The sequence below is a fragment of the Elephantulus edwardii genome, unplaced genomic scaffold (genome assembly GCF_000299155.1).
Source record: "Elephantulus edwardii isolate Elephantulus edwardi_28Jun2011 unplaced genomic scaffold, EleEdw1.0 scaffold00005, whole genome shotgun sequence".
Lineage (NCBI taxonomy): Eukaryota > Metazoa > Chordata > Mammalia > Macroscelidea > Macroscelididae > Elephantulus > Elephantulus edwardii.
The window spans coordinates 26,572,109-26,588,752 of NW_006399755.1; the positions used below are offsets into that span (position 1 = coordinate 26,572,109).

General features: G+C 39.5%; 1 protein-coding gene across 1 annotated transcript in view; it reads right to left on the minus strand.

The window, feature by feature from the left end:
• Positions 1-16,644, minus strand: part of CACHD1 (cache domain containing 1) — a 358,380-nt gene that overhangs the window by 259,409 nt on the left and 82,327 nt on the right. The gene's annotated exons all lie outside the window — the stretch shown is intronic.

Genomic DNA, 16,644 nt, shown 5'->3' on the forward strand with positions numbered 1-16,644 from the left:
CCCTCCACCCTCCCAAGCATGATGTCCCTCTCCAAGGACCGGTCCCTCCTTACAACATGTCCAAAGTATGTTAGACTGAGCCCCAGAATCCTTGCCTCCAAGGAGCCACCCGGTTTAAGCCTTTCCAGGATGAATCTGTTTTCCTAGCAGTTCATGGTACCCTCAATACTCTTCTCCAGCACCACAGCTCAAAGGTATCATTGTCCAACTCTCTGATGCATAACAAGTGATAGCAAAGACCATGGCTTATATCAGACGCTCCTTAGTCTCCAGAGAGACACCACTGCTCTTCAGTACTTTGGAGAGATCCCTAACAGCAGACTTTCCCATGGCAATACATCTTTTAATTTCCTGGCTACTGGTGCCAAGAATGTTGACTGTGGAACCAAGCAAATTAAAGCTAGGAACAATCTCAATCTCTTCACCATCCATCCTGATGCTGTCAATTGTAATTGCAATTGTAAGTATAATCCTTATAAATTCCATTACACTAGCATTTTGTAACAGAGTTTAATCTGTTCAACAGAAATCTTTTAAATACGATAATGTTGGCAACTCTCTTTTGCATTTCTTCATTTTTTTCATAGACCAGCATCTTTCAAAACTGGAGGTGGGTGGCCATGATGAACTCATGTTGAATTCAAGTATATGCCACATTCCCCTGTCTGAGGTCATGCCAGATGGACAAAACTCCACGTCCACAAGGCCTCAGTTCTGCTGATCAGAACCTCTGCTTCACAAACGCCAATCAATTGCTCCAATTTTAGCTCATTCATCTCCCATTCACACTCTGCCTTTTCCTAATAAGAAATATAGGAAACTGTTATTTTCTAATTCTAAATGACCTACTACTGCACTGGATAAATCTGCTACCAAGGATCTCATTAAAAAAGAAAAAAAACCAAGTTATCACTTAAAAGTCAAAGTTAGCCTGACCCAAGCCATGGTGTCTTCCATTGCTTCATATGTCTGAAAAAGAGAAATAATGAATACACATGGTTTCCAGGTTGTTCCACAAGCTTATGAAGTCGGGGCCTGTGTGTTCCCTGCCTTCGCATGGCAGTAGTTAAGTGCTCAGATACTGAGTAAAGTTGGGGATTTGGATTTACCAGTCATTCCACAGAAGAAAGATGTGCTTGTCTACTTCTCTAAAGATTACAGAAGTAAAGAGACTGGTCTCTCCTCTGTCCTAGAGGGTCATATGAGTCCAAGGCTTTTCAAAAGCAAAAGGTTTGTTTCATTGCTGTTATTTCCTGAAGCAAATTCCCCCTACATGAGATTGCTCTTTCCTTACCTCCAAGGTCTGGCTCAAAAACCATCTTATCCAAAGCAGCAACTCCAATTAACTATTGCCACTATTTAATAATGCCATGTCATTCATTCTTTGCCATCTGTCTGTCATTTGGTACATGTGCACAGACTTTGTTCCTATAGGGTCCTCAGCACCTACAACCGGCATGCAACAGGTCTTCAGTTAAAGAATCTACAAGGGAGACACCAATCATGCAGCTACCACAAAGGAAACATATCCAGCTGGGACTTCATAATACAAAGAACCATCTGAAGGGCTGTTCTCACTGCCTGCTATGTACTTTACCTCTAATTTACCTGGTGATCCATCATTAATTCTCAACTATTTGGAAAGATCATCCTTGAAAAGGGTAGTAATCACATTAGAACAATTTACAACATGCAGTGCCATTGTTTACATCTTTTCACCTGTCTATACAATGGAGTTTCCAAAAGAGAAAGGCTGTTTGTCCTTTCTCTTGGAATTTCAAGAACCTTGCAGAGAACTCAGTAAAAGTAGGCAGCTCATTCTTTAATGCATGGTGTCACACTACCTTCTAATATGCTCCACAGAAGCTTTTGGTGATTATAGGTAAAAGTAGAAGAGTCCAGCACACAGTAAAGATTATCAGCAAACAAGCCCGTTAGAGTATAGAAACAGGCCAAGCCTCTGCTGGCATCACAAACACTTCTCTGTCTCTGGGAAACAGTGAAAGAGACATCAAGGGTAATAAGCAATTTAAGCTGCGAGTCATTCTAAACATATCTTTGTTTGTAGATACCAGTTCCAAGATTTAAGTACAGAGCTTATTTATATTCTTGTTGACCTTGTTTAAACAAATTCTCCCAGGAAATCTCCTTTGTAACTATTTCTTTTTCTCTCACAAGTGCACAAGGGCATGCACACACAAAGTATTTTACACTTTGTATATACATTCACATTTACTCTGAGCTATTATCTAATGAAAAACAAAAACACTATAACCCAATCTCACTCCCTTTCAGATGATTCCAACTCACAACTGTCCTCCTATAGGAAGGAGAGTTTCCCAGGCTGTAAATCTTTACAAGAGCAGAATGTTTATCTTCCCAGTCTGGAGCAGCTCTGGTAGGTTTGAATTAAATAACTTTTTATTAGAAATTCCATTTTTAACCCACTGCACCACCAAGGATTATAAGAGGACTGCAGAAGATGGCTGTTTGCCACATATCTAGGATCCTGGGGTTTAGTTCCTGACCTAAGAGAGATGGATCCCCTCCTAATCTCTTCACCCCAAAATAATAATCCAAGCAATTTGGAAGAACTCATAAACATGATGAAAGGCAGGATGTAAAACTGGTTTGTTTAACGTCAGAATTTATTTTAGAATTGAATTAGACTAGAGTGGATGGAATTCCCTGAAGCTGTCTAATTCACAGACCTCTGCAATGTTTCCTTTCAAAGGGGCTTTTGGGCCAACAGGGAGGAGGGGTGCTTTCCATTATATCCACAGTGCATTTATCCCATGATCGAAGCCGGTGGACAACCATCCCGTGCAATGAACAGGCTCGCTCTGCATTACAGACTGGCTGAATCTGATACACAGTTAGTAGCCAATAAGATTTCCTCAGACTTGAAAAAAAAATCCTGCTAGAAAAGACTGAAGCTTAGTAAAGTATTTGTTTTACTTCAGTCTTCCTTCTTAAAAAAAAAATACAGATGACAGATTGTTGACACGCTTATCTGAGCTCTTGATTTTTTTTCCCTTCTCTCCCAATTAACCATTCAAAGTAAGAGTCAACCCATTAACAGCAGTGGCAAAGCCCTAATTCCCTCTTCATAATGACCAGGCAAATAAAACTAACCTCACTTCACAGCTTTATTATTTTTTAAACAACATTTTTCTCTAATTAACTCTTTTCCTCTCAGATAATCTTTAAGATCTTGGCAATGACTTTAATCTTAAATTTAACATCTTAAAGCTAAATTTTCACCATCCTTTAAGAGGCTGCTTTGTGTAAATCTCTAGGAATGTATGAGGAGAACCACTGTGGAAGGGAGATTTGGAAAGGTAAATTAGCACCAAGAATCGACAATAAAGCAACCAATATTCTTCCAGTTAAACTACCATTCAAAAGGCAGAGCAAATTTTACATATTCTGAGAGAGGTGCTTGTAGATCAAACCTTATGCTACTTCAAAGGACTATAACTATAGAATCATCAACGCTAAGTTTTGAATTATCTTTGTTTCTCTTTCTTTTTAGTCTAGCCAAGCAATCCTTACCAATCACAAACTATGAAAAGGATTTTTAAAGACTGCAGCTCTGAGCCACATCATGTAGCACCTAGTAGCAAGGCTGTGAAGACTTGGAGGTAATAAAGGAGTCAGGTGCCAACTCCAAGAACAGGGTTTCAAATCAACAAGCTGTTCCACAGGATGGATGGACAATCTCTGTGCAATTTATAGTCTTTGAAAGCTCACTGGAGGGTCTGCAATGATCTAGTTCTGATTGGACGGCAATAAACGACAGTAAGAAAAACTGAACTTTATAGAGGTGAGAAATGACTGGATCTGACCTGAGTCTGCACTTGACCAATCTGGCAGCAGTTGACAGGAGTAATATCTAGAAGCAGACACTCTACTAGAGGAGAGGGGAGCAAGAATTAATCAACTGTAAGTTTGGAACAGAGGCAATAAACATTAAGGTTTGATTTAAACTCAGAACTCAAACTCATTGCTGTTGAGTTGGAACTTACCCTGCAGTGGGTTTACTAGAGGCAATAAATCAAATGGCAAGAGATTGCCTATCTTTTTACCAAAGAGTCACTGGGATACTGGCACTAGCAAAAGTGCAGCCTTGGGTAGCAGCATGATACCCTATGGATTACCACCACAGCTCCCTAAGGGCTTGATTGTTGTTGTTATATACCATCGAATTACCTGTGACCCTATGTACAACAGTCCTGAATCCCGCTCTATCCTGTGCCAATCTTATTGTCTCTGACACACCTACCCCCTTACTCCAGTCACTGAATCAATCCACCTCATAGAGGGTCTTCCTCTCCTGCACTGTTCCTCTACCCTCCCAAGCATGATGCCCCTTTCCGAGGACTGGTCCCTCCTTGCAACATGTCCAAAGTATGTCAGGTGAAGCTTCAAAACCCTTGCCTCGAAGAAAGAGCCTGGTTTAACCTGTTCCAAGATGAACCTGTTCATTCTCATAGCAGTCCACGGTATATTCAATACTCTTCTCCAGCACCACAGCTCAAAGGCATCAACTCTCTTTCTATCATCTCTAATCATTGTCTAGCTCTCTGATGTATATCAAGTAACTGCAAAGACCATGACCTGTACCAGGTGCACCTCAGTCTCCAGAATGGCATCACTGTTCTTCAGTACGAGAAACGGAATTAATTAATTGCATTAATAAATTTTAATTAATGTTCTAAACAAAAATGCCCATGAATGACTATATGAAAACTCAATATGACTTGTCAATTATCATTCAGGGGGGGGAAATCTATTAACAAATCAAAACATAGTATATTGTTGAGAAACACAGACAGTAGGGTTAAAGAAAGGGAATGCTGGTGGCTTAGTCCATAGGAACTGTGGTACAGCACCTTTCTAATGGTTTGAACCCACCCGAGGCTCCTCAGGAGAATGTCGGGTAATCTCCTCCCATGAGATTTAGAGTCTCAGAAACCGGCTGAAGAATCAGCTATGAGTCAGCTCTGACTTGATAGCAATGAGTGAGTTTGAGAGTGTCAACGAGGGTTATTGGCTCATTCAAATACCCTCTCTGCCAGTTACTACATAGGTTGTCCAGAGTAAGATACTTAAACCATATTGTTGTAAGCAGCTGTTCAGGACACCTCAACTCACAGAGATCCCAGATGTTACAGAGTAGAACTAATCTAACGGGGTTTCTCTGCCTGTTATCTTTAAAGAAAAGAGCTACAGTGGCCTCTTAGAAAGGAGTTGCACTGTCAACCCAACGGGAGGCAGTTCGAATCCACCAGATGTTCTTCACAAGAGCAATCTCCTCCCTGTGTGATTTTACATCCTCTGAAAACCCAGTGGAGAGTCAGCTAGAAGTCATTTTTGACTCAAAGGCAGACAACAACAATCTTTAAGGAAGCAGGTTTCCAGCAGGTTTCTTCTGTAGGGTCACTAGGTAGGTTTGTACCATCAACCTTTCAGTTAGCAGCCAATCCTAAACTACTTGCACCACCCAAGGATCTCTCACTTAAACTGTATGCACCAGAATGTCTCACTACATAAGGCTCTTGTCAGTATTCCTAATTCATTTATCTCATTAACAGAGTAGTCAATGCATGGTAAGGGCTCAACTAATGCTAACTTCTTATTGATGCTACTATAATAAACCAAAAATGTGACAGTTGTAGTACTGAAAGAAGGAAAGCAGATAAAAGGGGCATTTTTGAGCTCTCAGTTCCTGACTGGGTGTGAGGTACTGAGAGATGCATCAAAAATGCCAGAGAGGTTTGAATGCTGGGTAATTACAGGACTAGCAATGATAGGTTCCATTTTTAGTGTGTTAGTTTTACCTAGTCGGGGGAGGAAGAGTAGAAAAGAGAAGCAATATTTTCTACAATTTTTCAGTAAAGGCAGGACAAGTTAAAAGCATAGTTCCTTAAAACCATCTCGACCATTTCAAACTGGCAAAGTACAGATATTAAGCAATCTTTTTAGAAAAGAAATTTCTTGAGAAATATTAAAAAACGTAACTTTCAAATGTTAGAAGCAAGTATAACTTACACTCTTTCATAAAAGTAAACTCCAAACTATTCTATTTACGTAGTCAAGTTCCACTTTTCCATTTCATTGCTGATATTTACAAGAACATCAAACTCAATCTAAAGAGTTAGAAAAGTACTATAAGACAATATAGGCATGGTTTTTCTAAATGAGTCTTGTACATTGTGTCCAAGAATCTCTCATTAATCCTGAGTTAATAATTTAGAATATTATCAATTATTACAATATTTTTAAAAGGAAAACACATGAAATTACAATGATCAATATCAACATTACACTTTAGTGACAGAAACAATAATATTATGATTGCTTATACATTATAACATTCTGGTGGCCTAGGGAGTAACACTGACAACCCAAATGCAGGTAGTTCAAATCCCCTAGCTTACCCTTGGGAAAAATCTAAGTAATCTCCTTCTATGCCATTAATTGTGCCTAAAAACCTACTAGAGGGTCTGCTTCAGCTCCACAGAAAGGAGTAGATTTGTTACATTATATAGCATTAAATAAATAAAATATAAAATTTGTATTAGAAATATTTTATAAGTCCATTAAAGCAAAAGGGAGCTCAGGTGGCTGAGTGGTAAGGAGTTGTGCTTCCAACCCAAAGGCATTTGGTTTGAATCCACCAGCTGCTCTGTGGGAGAAAGATGGGCAATCTTCTTCCTAAGTCAGATATTTACTGCCTCTGAAAACCTGGTGCAGGGGCAGCCATGAATCAGTTACAACGTGGCAGTGTATAACAACATTAAAGCAAAAGGAGATCTGATGACCTAGTGGGCAAAGAGTTGCACTGCCAATTCAAAGCACGTGGTCCAAATCTACCAGCTGAAAGATGGGCAATCTCCTCCAAAGTGATTTGCTGCCTCTGAAAACCCACTGGAGGGTCAGCTATGACTCAATGGCACACAATGAGAACAATATCAAAGCGAACACTTTTTTAAAAGAGAGCCATAAATATTATTTATCCCCTCTTAGTTTCCCCCCAGATGAGGGAGAGTACTGTTTAGGAGGAACGTTTCATTAGGTATTACAGTCATGACAAGAGTCCAGAATGAAACTTGGAATAGACTCAGGGTGGGGGTATAACAATGAAATATTTTTTTTTCTTATCAAAGAGAAAAGAAAACTATGGGGGAGGGGTGGGCAGGGAGGAAAGTGTGCAACAATGAATGAATGGAAATAAAAGAAATAAAACTGTTGTTGTTGTTAAGTGCCATTGAGTCATAGACGACTCATAGCGACCCTACGAATGGAAGACCTGAGCACTGTTCATAGACTTTCTGGAGGCAAGCCATTTCGGAAGTGGATGCCACTCCTGCTTCCAAGCTTGTTTTAATGGGGAAGCTCCACCAAACACTGTCCAGCATGGGTAACCATTATTACATTTGTCACATCAGTGTCACAGTGTTTAGCATCACAGCAACCACAAGTTACTTCTGTATAGCAATGCACAGACCAGTGCTATACCCCTTAGAAAAATGTTTGACAAAAAACAATTTAAAATGAAAAAAAAAAAACAAACTTAAAAAATCTGTAAATTTGGGAGCATTTTAGTCCAAAAAAGTATCTTTCTTTGGTTACTTGATTTTGGTGTAGTGCATAATGGTGTGCTAACCAAAAAAGAGCAATCTCAATCCACCAGCCACTCTTAAAGGAAAAGATGGGCAGTTGCTCCTGTAAAGACTTACAGCTTAAAAAGCTGACAAAAGGTCACTCTGAGGAGTTTTCTTCAGTTATTTGCCTTTACTCTTAACTCTGAATAAAAAGTAGAAAGGGGATAGTGATTAACCTCTAGAGTTAAAATGAATAATTTATTTAGTGTAAATCTCTTTCTTGATATTATTCAGAAAATTCCTATTTATATTAATTTCATTATTTTAGATGTCCCCATGCTGGTCAAATCTATAATGTCATCTTCATTAAAAATAATTAAAACTCCCTAGGTAGACTCTCAAAACTTGAAATGGGAGAGGGGGGAAGTCTCAATTTTCTTACACCACTGCAAGGTTTTCTAAAACTCATTCATATTTAATTTTTAAGGATGCTTTGCAGCACATTAAATATTTAACAGTCAGAGGGTTTTCAAATCAGAATGCTAAATGTCACCCTATTCCTCCAAAATACTTTTTATTTCATTTGTAGTAAATTAGCTGGACTTTCGTTTAGATAGAGGGGGAGGTGTCTTTAAACTTACCCTAGGATGTCAAGATAATAATATCTATCCACATAATTTTTTATTTTCAATTTTAAATACTAAGCTTATTAAGTATTGTAGAACTCTGAAGGAGTGCTGTTCACATTATAAATGGAGATAATTTTTTAAAAACTCACTCTCCCTCCCCTTTCCAGAATTCATTCTCCATCGTGCCACATACATTAACATACAGAATGGATGTGATAAGTCAGCACTAGCAGGAGCTGAGACAGTGAGATTCCACAGCACAGGGCCAATTAGCAATACAAAATGACAACTGAGAAACATGGATCTCCACAGTGAGGCCCTAATTAGGAAGGGAGACTTGGGAAACCCATCCTGATTCTTGTAAGGAGTCTAATTCTAAGGTCACAATCCACACAGTAATTAGTTCTTTCTCACATTTGCTACAAACAACAAAATGATCGTCTTTTTCTAGGTTTGCATACTCATTCCAATAGTATATATATATATATATATATAATGACTTGTATTTTAAACAGAGAAGAAGGAAATTGGGAGAACAGAAGAAGACAGACAAGAAAGCTAAATAGAACATCTCTAATACCCAGAGAACCCCAAGAGGCACTTGGGTAAAAATCTGGTTTCTACATATCTTAAAGTCCTACCAAATGTCATTGCATTATAGTATTCCCCAACATGACTGCGTATGGAAATGTATCCATACTGTTACCACATGGAAGATCATATGGCTTCCCAAGTTAGGCCTACTCTTTTGCCTAAAGCCAGAAGAGTGAGCATTAAGCCAGATGGCCCAAGTGGAAAAAAAAAACCCAACACACAAAAACAATAAACTAAAACCCAGTGGCTTTGTAATGTTTTCATCACAAAAATAAACTATGCGCTTTGAAAATATCAGCAGGGAAAGTGGTCTAAACACGCTTGGGCTACACACAATGATTCCATTTCCGTTCTCTAGCAGTTTCTTTAAAGACAGGGACACAACACCCCATTCACTGAAGGTAACGATGCCTACATCTGTCATTGACTCATTCCAGTGTACTCATGTTATGCCACTTGGAACAAAAGGTTAAGAAAAGTTTGGCTGTACAAAAATCACCCAGAAGTGCCTCGGAAGAAAAGTCTGGTGACCTGTGGTTACGCTTCACAGTAACAAACCTAGGTTTACTGTCTTCAGTTCAGTGACCTAACATCAAAGCAGAGGCTGAGAGGAAGGAAGAAAGGAGGAAGAGCCAGGAAGCAGTGGTCTCAGAAAGAGGTGAGCCTCTCAAATAGCAGGGCTCCAGATGCCAATAAGGAAAAGACCCAGTTTCTGACTTCTGCAGAGGAAATAAATAAATCTGGAGTTTTTTGCATGAGCAGGAATGGGAAATTGCTTCACTTCATCAATTTTGAAACTTAAATTGCTTCTTTCCTTATGCCTTTTACCACTCCCCAGTCTCTTCAAACTTGAGCTTCTTAAAAAAACCTTTTATAGAGTAATCAGCCCTCTTCAGTCTATTTCACAAATTCCAAAACAAGTCATAGCAGGTTCGAACTTACTCTTCTCCCTAGAATAGTGTTGTTATTAACTACCTTTTTTTTTTCTCTTTTTCAAACTGCTTTTAAAAACACACCAAACAACAACAAAACAGGACGCTTCTGGTCTTGACAGTCCCTGGAGGTCTAGGTAGACATGAATCATTGTTCACACAGTTTTCATCACAGAGAGACGAATGAGGAAGGAAGGACAGAGAAGAGGAACCATCCTCTACCCTGAAGACGGCTCAGGAATATACTCATACTACAAGTCGTTGCTTACTGTGGAGTTGGAACCACCTTATGGTTGATCCTCCTGTGGGTTTTCAGAAGCACTAAGTCACACACGAGGAGTCTGCTCCTCCTTCTCCCGAGGAAGAGCTGGTGGTTTTAAACGGTGTGCCTGTGAATTGATAGCACCATTTCTGTTAAGTTCCATCAGGCTGACTACAAATCATAGCAAATCTATGAACAACAAATCTGAACTCTGCCCAACCTGCACTATCCCCGTGATCTCAGACACGCTCAAGTCTATCGCTAACAGTCACTGTGTCAATCTATCTTTTTGTGGGTCTTTCTCTGATTCCCCACCTTCCCAGCACGATGTGCTTTTCTAAGGATTGTCCTCTCCTGACAACATGTCCTAAATATGAGACAATGTGTTACTACTCTTTGCTTCTAAAGAGCACCCTCGTTGCACTTCCTCCAGGGACAGCCTTAAAAATAAAAACTCACACTGAAAAACAAAGACCTCATGAAATATTATACAAAATAGGTGACCATGGAGGATATTATGCTGAGTGAAATAGCTCAGTCACAGAAAAGACAAATATTGCATAGCACCACTGTTATAAAACAGGACTGACATGGGGGTTGGGAGGAAACTAAGGAAAGAGGGGCTAAATAATGTACATGGCATTGACACAGATGAGGGAGAGAATTGTGTAAAAGGAATATATGATTAGTTATTATTGCCATGACAAGAGTCCACAATAAGAGCTGCATACTAAAGCGGTCCTGAGTAGGGGTTGGGGGCTGTATAACAATGAAGGAACTTTTTTCCCCCAAGAAAAAAGCAAACTGGGGAAGGGGGGACAGAGAGGAAAATGTGCAACAATGAATGAATGAAAATACAAGTTCTTTATAAATTTTCATTGAAATCTAAAAAAAATAAAAAACTAAAACCTCAATAGTTTTCACATTTTACTTGATCTTGCTGCTGTTTGCTTTCAAGTCAATTCTGATTCACAAATTCAAAACAATCAAACTCGTTGCTGCCAATTTGGAAATGACTTATAGCAGACCCTCCAGTGGGTTTCCAAGGTTGAAAATGCAACAGGAGGAGATTGCCTATTTTTCTTGGGTTAGCAGCAAAACCCCTTAAGAACAGCTCTAAGCCAGCTCTAGCTGATAGTGACCCTCGATGATAGTACAATGAATAGCCCCATTGGGTGAACTAGGCTGTCATTTTTATGGGAGCAGATCCCCAATTCTTTTCTCCCATAGAGCTGCTAGTTTGAACTGCCCAATATTTCTCTTGTCAAGAATGCTTAACCATTATCTAACCAAGGCTCTTTTATTTGAACTTACCACAACCAAATCTGTGAATATGGAACACCTTTTGTAAAGGGTCACCTTCTACTAACAATAAATGTAGAGTCTGAACTCAGGCTCAAATTCTCATTTTCTGACCTTAAATATCAGCAAGTTGCATAATTCACTAACTTAAAAAAATGCTAGGAGGATGGGAGTTTTATTAGGTTTTTTATGTTATTGTTAAGTATTAGCAAAGTGACTATGACTCATAGCAACCCTATAAACAACCCATCTGAACCTGGCCCTATTGTGCTCTGTCCTCATGATCTCTAATATGCTCAAGTCCATTGGCATAATCACTGTGTCAACATATGTTGTTGAAGGATGTCTTCTTTTTCTCACTCTCCACCGTTTTCAGCCATGAAGGACTCTCAAGCTATTGTACCACTGAGTTAGAAGTAACTCATAGCTGACTCTCTAGTGGGTTTTCAGAAGATGCAAACTGAACAGGAACAGACTGCCCGTCTTTATCTCATGGAGAAGCTGGTAGATTTTTATCCATGTGCCTTTGAGTTGGCAGTCCAACTCCTTACCACTGAGCCACCAGGGCTCTCATAGCAGCACTTAAATGCAGATTCAACTTTTCCCCAGTTCCTGGATCATCTGTCCACTGAAAACAAATAATGTTTTAAAAGTGAGCATGCACCAAGATAGAAAATCAAACAAAAAGTGAATCTAAGAGACCTACAGTTTCCCAAGTACAGTGTTAGCATCCTCACCTCCAGTTTCGAAGACTAGCCATGCATCTACCTCAGAGAATCCCCCCTCCCCAGACAACCGAAAGAATGCAGTGTTGTCATTATTTAATGAAAACCTAAAGTGTCCAGAGTGAAATCTAACCAGGTTAGAGCCCACTGCACATGTGGGATAAATTAGGTGGAGATGACCTCTGTATTTAGGAAAACACTGACATGCCAGCCAGCCCCTTAATGGCTGCCCTACATCTGAAACTGAAGAAAGCAGTAATTATAAAGATTTAAGTACTTTAGGCTACTGTATTTGATCATGGGTAGTACAGTAGGGAAGGGGGGGAAGGCAGGGAAGTAATAAACAGAGCTGCATCAAGAATCAGTATGTCAAAAACTGGACAAGGTTTTTCAGAGCATTTAATTCAACCATTCATCTTAAAAGGGAGGAAAAGAATGTCCACATACGTTAGTTTTGGAATTCTGGATAAATATTTTTTTTTTTACTACTTATTAATCATTGAGAAATTCTTCAGTATCCTTGTCATTTTAAACCCTGGGAGGAGATATATATATATATCCCCATCTCTGATCTTCAGCACTAATTTCTCAATGCCATTCTTGGCAGGAGACTAAATACCAAACTTTTTTTCCTGCCTAGATTTATAGTCACTGCAAAAGAATTCTAACGCAGGACACAAAATTAAACCATCACACCACGTATATATTATCTGCAGAGACAGCATAAGAAGGCATTCACTGAGACTGCCCCACAGTGATAGTATTGTGGGTGCAGGACTGATTATTAGTGAAAGGAGATTCAGTGGTGCTGTGAGGTAAGCTGTGAACTGTTAAGTCAAAGGTCAACAGTTCAAATCTACCCACTGCTTTACAGGAGAGATGAGGCTGCTTGCTATGGTAGATTTATAGCCTAGGTCCCTGTAGGACCATCTACTCTGTCCTAAAGAGTGGGGTTGCTATAAGTAAGAATGGAGTTGGCAGCAATGAGGTATTTTTGGTTTGCTTGGATATGGATGTACAAAGGAGTTGTTAAACCTCTTCAGTCATAGATAATTAAAGCAATGTGGCTTTGAACTTTGGACTTGCCACTGCTGCTGAGTTTCCTCACCTGCAAAGTGGGAGTTATGATGGATGCCCACAAGATTGAGCAAAGAAAGCAATTCATCAAAAGCAGTAGGAAAATGACTTGGACTTGGAATATTTTCAAGACAATTAAGAAAGTCACCACCATTGCCATAGTCATATCAGAACTTTTCCTGTATAGAATACTGTTTTTATAATTTTTAAAATATCCTTAAAGATTTTTCAAGAATAAAATTACTTGCTTATTTTCTAACATTCAATTGCCCTTATAACACAAAATTTTTTTTATCCACAATACCCCTTACTCTGGATTTTTACAATAAATTAACAGTTACTATTTGCCTTAACAAATTCCTTAAGCAAGCACAGTAAATTGCAATGTTCTTTATATAAGTACTCCTAACTTAAATGACTCCTTCTGGGATAGTCTGCTGTCATAGACTCCTCCAAACTACTGAAGAGCAACTATGTCAGTCTGGAGACTAAAGTGCACCTGATCCAGGCCATAGTCTTCACAATTATTTGCTATGCATCACAAAGCTGGACAATGACTAGGAATGATAGAAGGAAAACTGATGCCTGTGAGCTGTAGTGCTGAAGAAGAATGCTGAATATACCATGAACAAGTTCATCCTGGAGAGGGTGAAGCCAGGCTGCTCCTTGGAGGCAAGGATTCTGAAGCTTCATCTAACATACTCTGGACACGTTGCAAGGCGGGATCAGTCCTTGGAGCGTGATGTCATTCTTGGGAGGGTGAAGGAACAGTGCAGGAGAGGAAGATCCTCGATGAGATAGATTGATTCAGTTACTGGGATAATGGAGGTAGGGTGTCAGGACAATAAAATTGGCACAGGATAGAACAGGGTTTAGGGCTGTTGTACATAGGGTTGCTATGAGTTCCAGGCATCTCAATGGCACATAACAACAACATCTGTCTCTTTAGAGCAAAGAAAATTGAGGTTAACAGTTTAACCAGAGCCACAAAACTAAGGGTTTAAAAACCAGTGGATGATGCTTTGTGATCTTGACCCATGTGATAGAAAAGGAAACATGAAGCCAAGTACTTGTGAAACACTACAATGGGGGAAAGGGAAAAAATCTTTCACAGAAACCACATAGTAATCAATAGTCATTAGAATGGTAGGTTATTGTTAGTCAAAAGCACACAATAATCTAATGCTTCTGAAACTGTTTTTACTTTCCACTAAAAGAGAACAGATAGCTTCACTGAGAGCAATGGGGAAAAATTAAAACAAGTCAGCAACTCTGTACAAGCCTTTTTGGAGCCAGGGACCATTTACATCATGAAGTTTAACAATTATGAGAAGTTGGAATGGTCATGTTTCATTATGTTACCAACACGAGGAATAAAAAGCAAAGATTAATTCCAGGGAGTTTCTTTTTCTTGTAGGGACTTTTCAGTTCCGCATTGTTCTAAAATTGTTACTCGCTGCTATGGAGTTGATTCTAACTCAGAGGGGCCCTCACCGGGTGTCCAAGACTGTAGGTCTTTACAGAAGGAAAATGCTTACCTTTTCCCTGTGGTAGATGCAAACTACTGATCTTAGCAGCCCAACGCATTACACACTGCACCACCAGATCTCCTCTGAAAGCTTTCTCCATCTCAATACAGAGTTATAACAATTGGTTGCAAGAATGTTGTTTTTTCACAAATACACACTCATGTATTTCATTTACGGAGGCTCCCAAGCCATTAGAAACCATAAGGCTCCTCCACAAACAGTGGAATCAGTAATGTAAATTCAAATGCCCAACAAATTAAATTCCCTGAGCTGCTTCTGACTTTCAGTAGCTAGCAATTGTTTATGTTTATTATACACCTTACACAAACTCATATTTTACATATGTTTGGATAATGCACATGTTGTTGTTAAGTACCACTGAGTCAGAACTGACCCAGAACTGACCCTTTGGTGGGTTTTCAGAGGCTATAAATCACAAGGAGAATCCTTCTCTCTCAGAGCAGCTGGTGGATTGGAATGCGTGCCTTTCGGTTAGCGTCACAATTCCTTACCCTAAGCCACAGCGCTCCATATAATACACATACACTCACAGCTGTAAAAATGAACAATGTAAGAATGTAACAATGGAAGGAATTATGGAGTTTTCCTCAAAAGCATCAGGAAAATAAACATATATAACTAGGAATCAAAAGGCACGGCAGATTTAGCATTGCAAACACAGTGCAGAAAGGGCCCTGCTAGCAACAGATGCATTCCATTAGCGCTGTACCAGACCTTGCTGAGGACAGAAAGCCGAAGGAAATGAGGTCCGCACTGGACAAATGCATATTCAAGGAACTGTTGCTCCCAAGTGCTCCTCATCGAGTGTGTGCACGGGCTTCCAAGCAGGAAAGCCACTTCCCTGTAAAGGAACCCAGATCGAGGTGCAAAATTTCTCTCAAATGATTCTGCTGTCAAAACAAACTGACCTTCCCTGCAAAAATGATTTTGTTTTTATTATGGAAAGCCTACACAAAACATAACAAAACAGCATAGCACATCCTTCTACCACTACCTACCTAGTCTCAGAAGTTACCAAGTCATAGCCAGTCTTGTTTATCCATAGGTCCACTTTCTCCCACCCTAAGATTCTTCTGAATTCTGAAGCCTCTCCATTGGATTCCCAAGGCTGTAATCTTAATGAGAGGGAACGCTGGTGGCTCAGTGGGCCTAAGTCACGACAAACCAAAGGCAAGTGGTCCAAACCCAGCAGCCACTCTGAGGAAGAAAGAAGGTAAAAAAAAAAACAACCCCAAAAACAAAAACAAAAAACACCACCACCACCTTCTGAGCAATTTTCTGCCTCTGAAAGCCCACTGGAAGGTGAGCTATTCCTCAAACAACCATATCAAAGGAAGGAGTCTGCCTCGTCTTTTTCCATGGTAGGTTCACACAGCCAACTGTTCTGTTCGCAATATTAACAATTATGTCATTGTTGTTGCTGTTAGGTGTCTTCAAAGCAACGATGACACATACGGACACCATGAACAACAGATGGGAACCTTGCCCTAACCTGCACTATCCTCATGACCTCTGTCATTGTCAGACATTGAGTCATTAGAGCTCCACAGAGTTACAGATATCTTATCGTTTTGTCCACAAAGTTTATATGAAACTCTAAAAGATAAAGTCTCTTAAGAATTAACTATAATTTTTTTCATTTTTATTATTATTATTAAGCTCTGGTAGCCTATTGGCAAGAGGCTGTCAGAGGAAGGATGGGCACTCTCCTCCCCTATGATTAACTTCCTCTGAAAACCTGCTGGAGTATCAGCTATGGGTCAGTTTAGACTCAACAGTACACAACAACAATAATTATTATACAACTAAAAAAGGGGGGGAATCCAGAATATATTAAACGTCCAGTCAAGTCTAAATTCAAACACTCTCTGCTACAGGTGCTCTACTGGGAAGAATGGGAGCAACAACAAAGAACACAAAGACATCAGGATCATTTTCATTTGGGACGCTTCTGTTTTGTTTT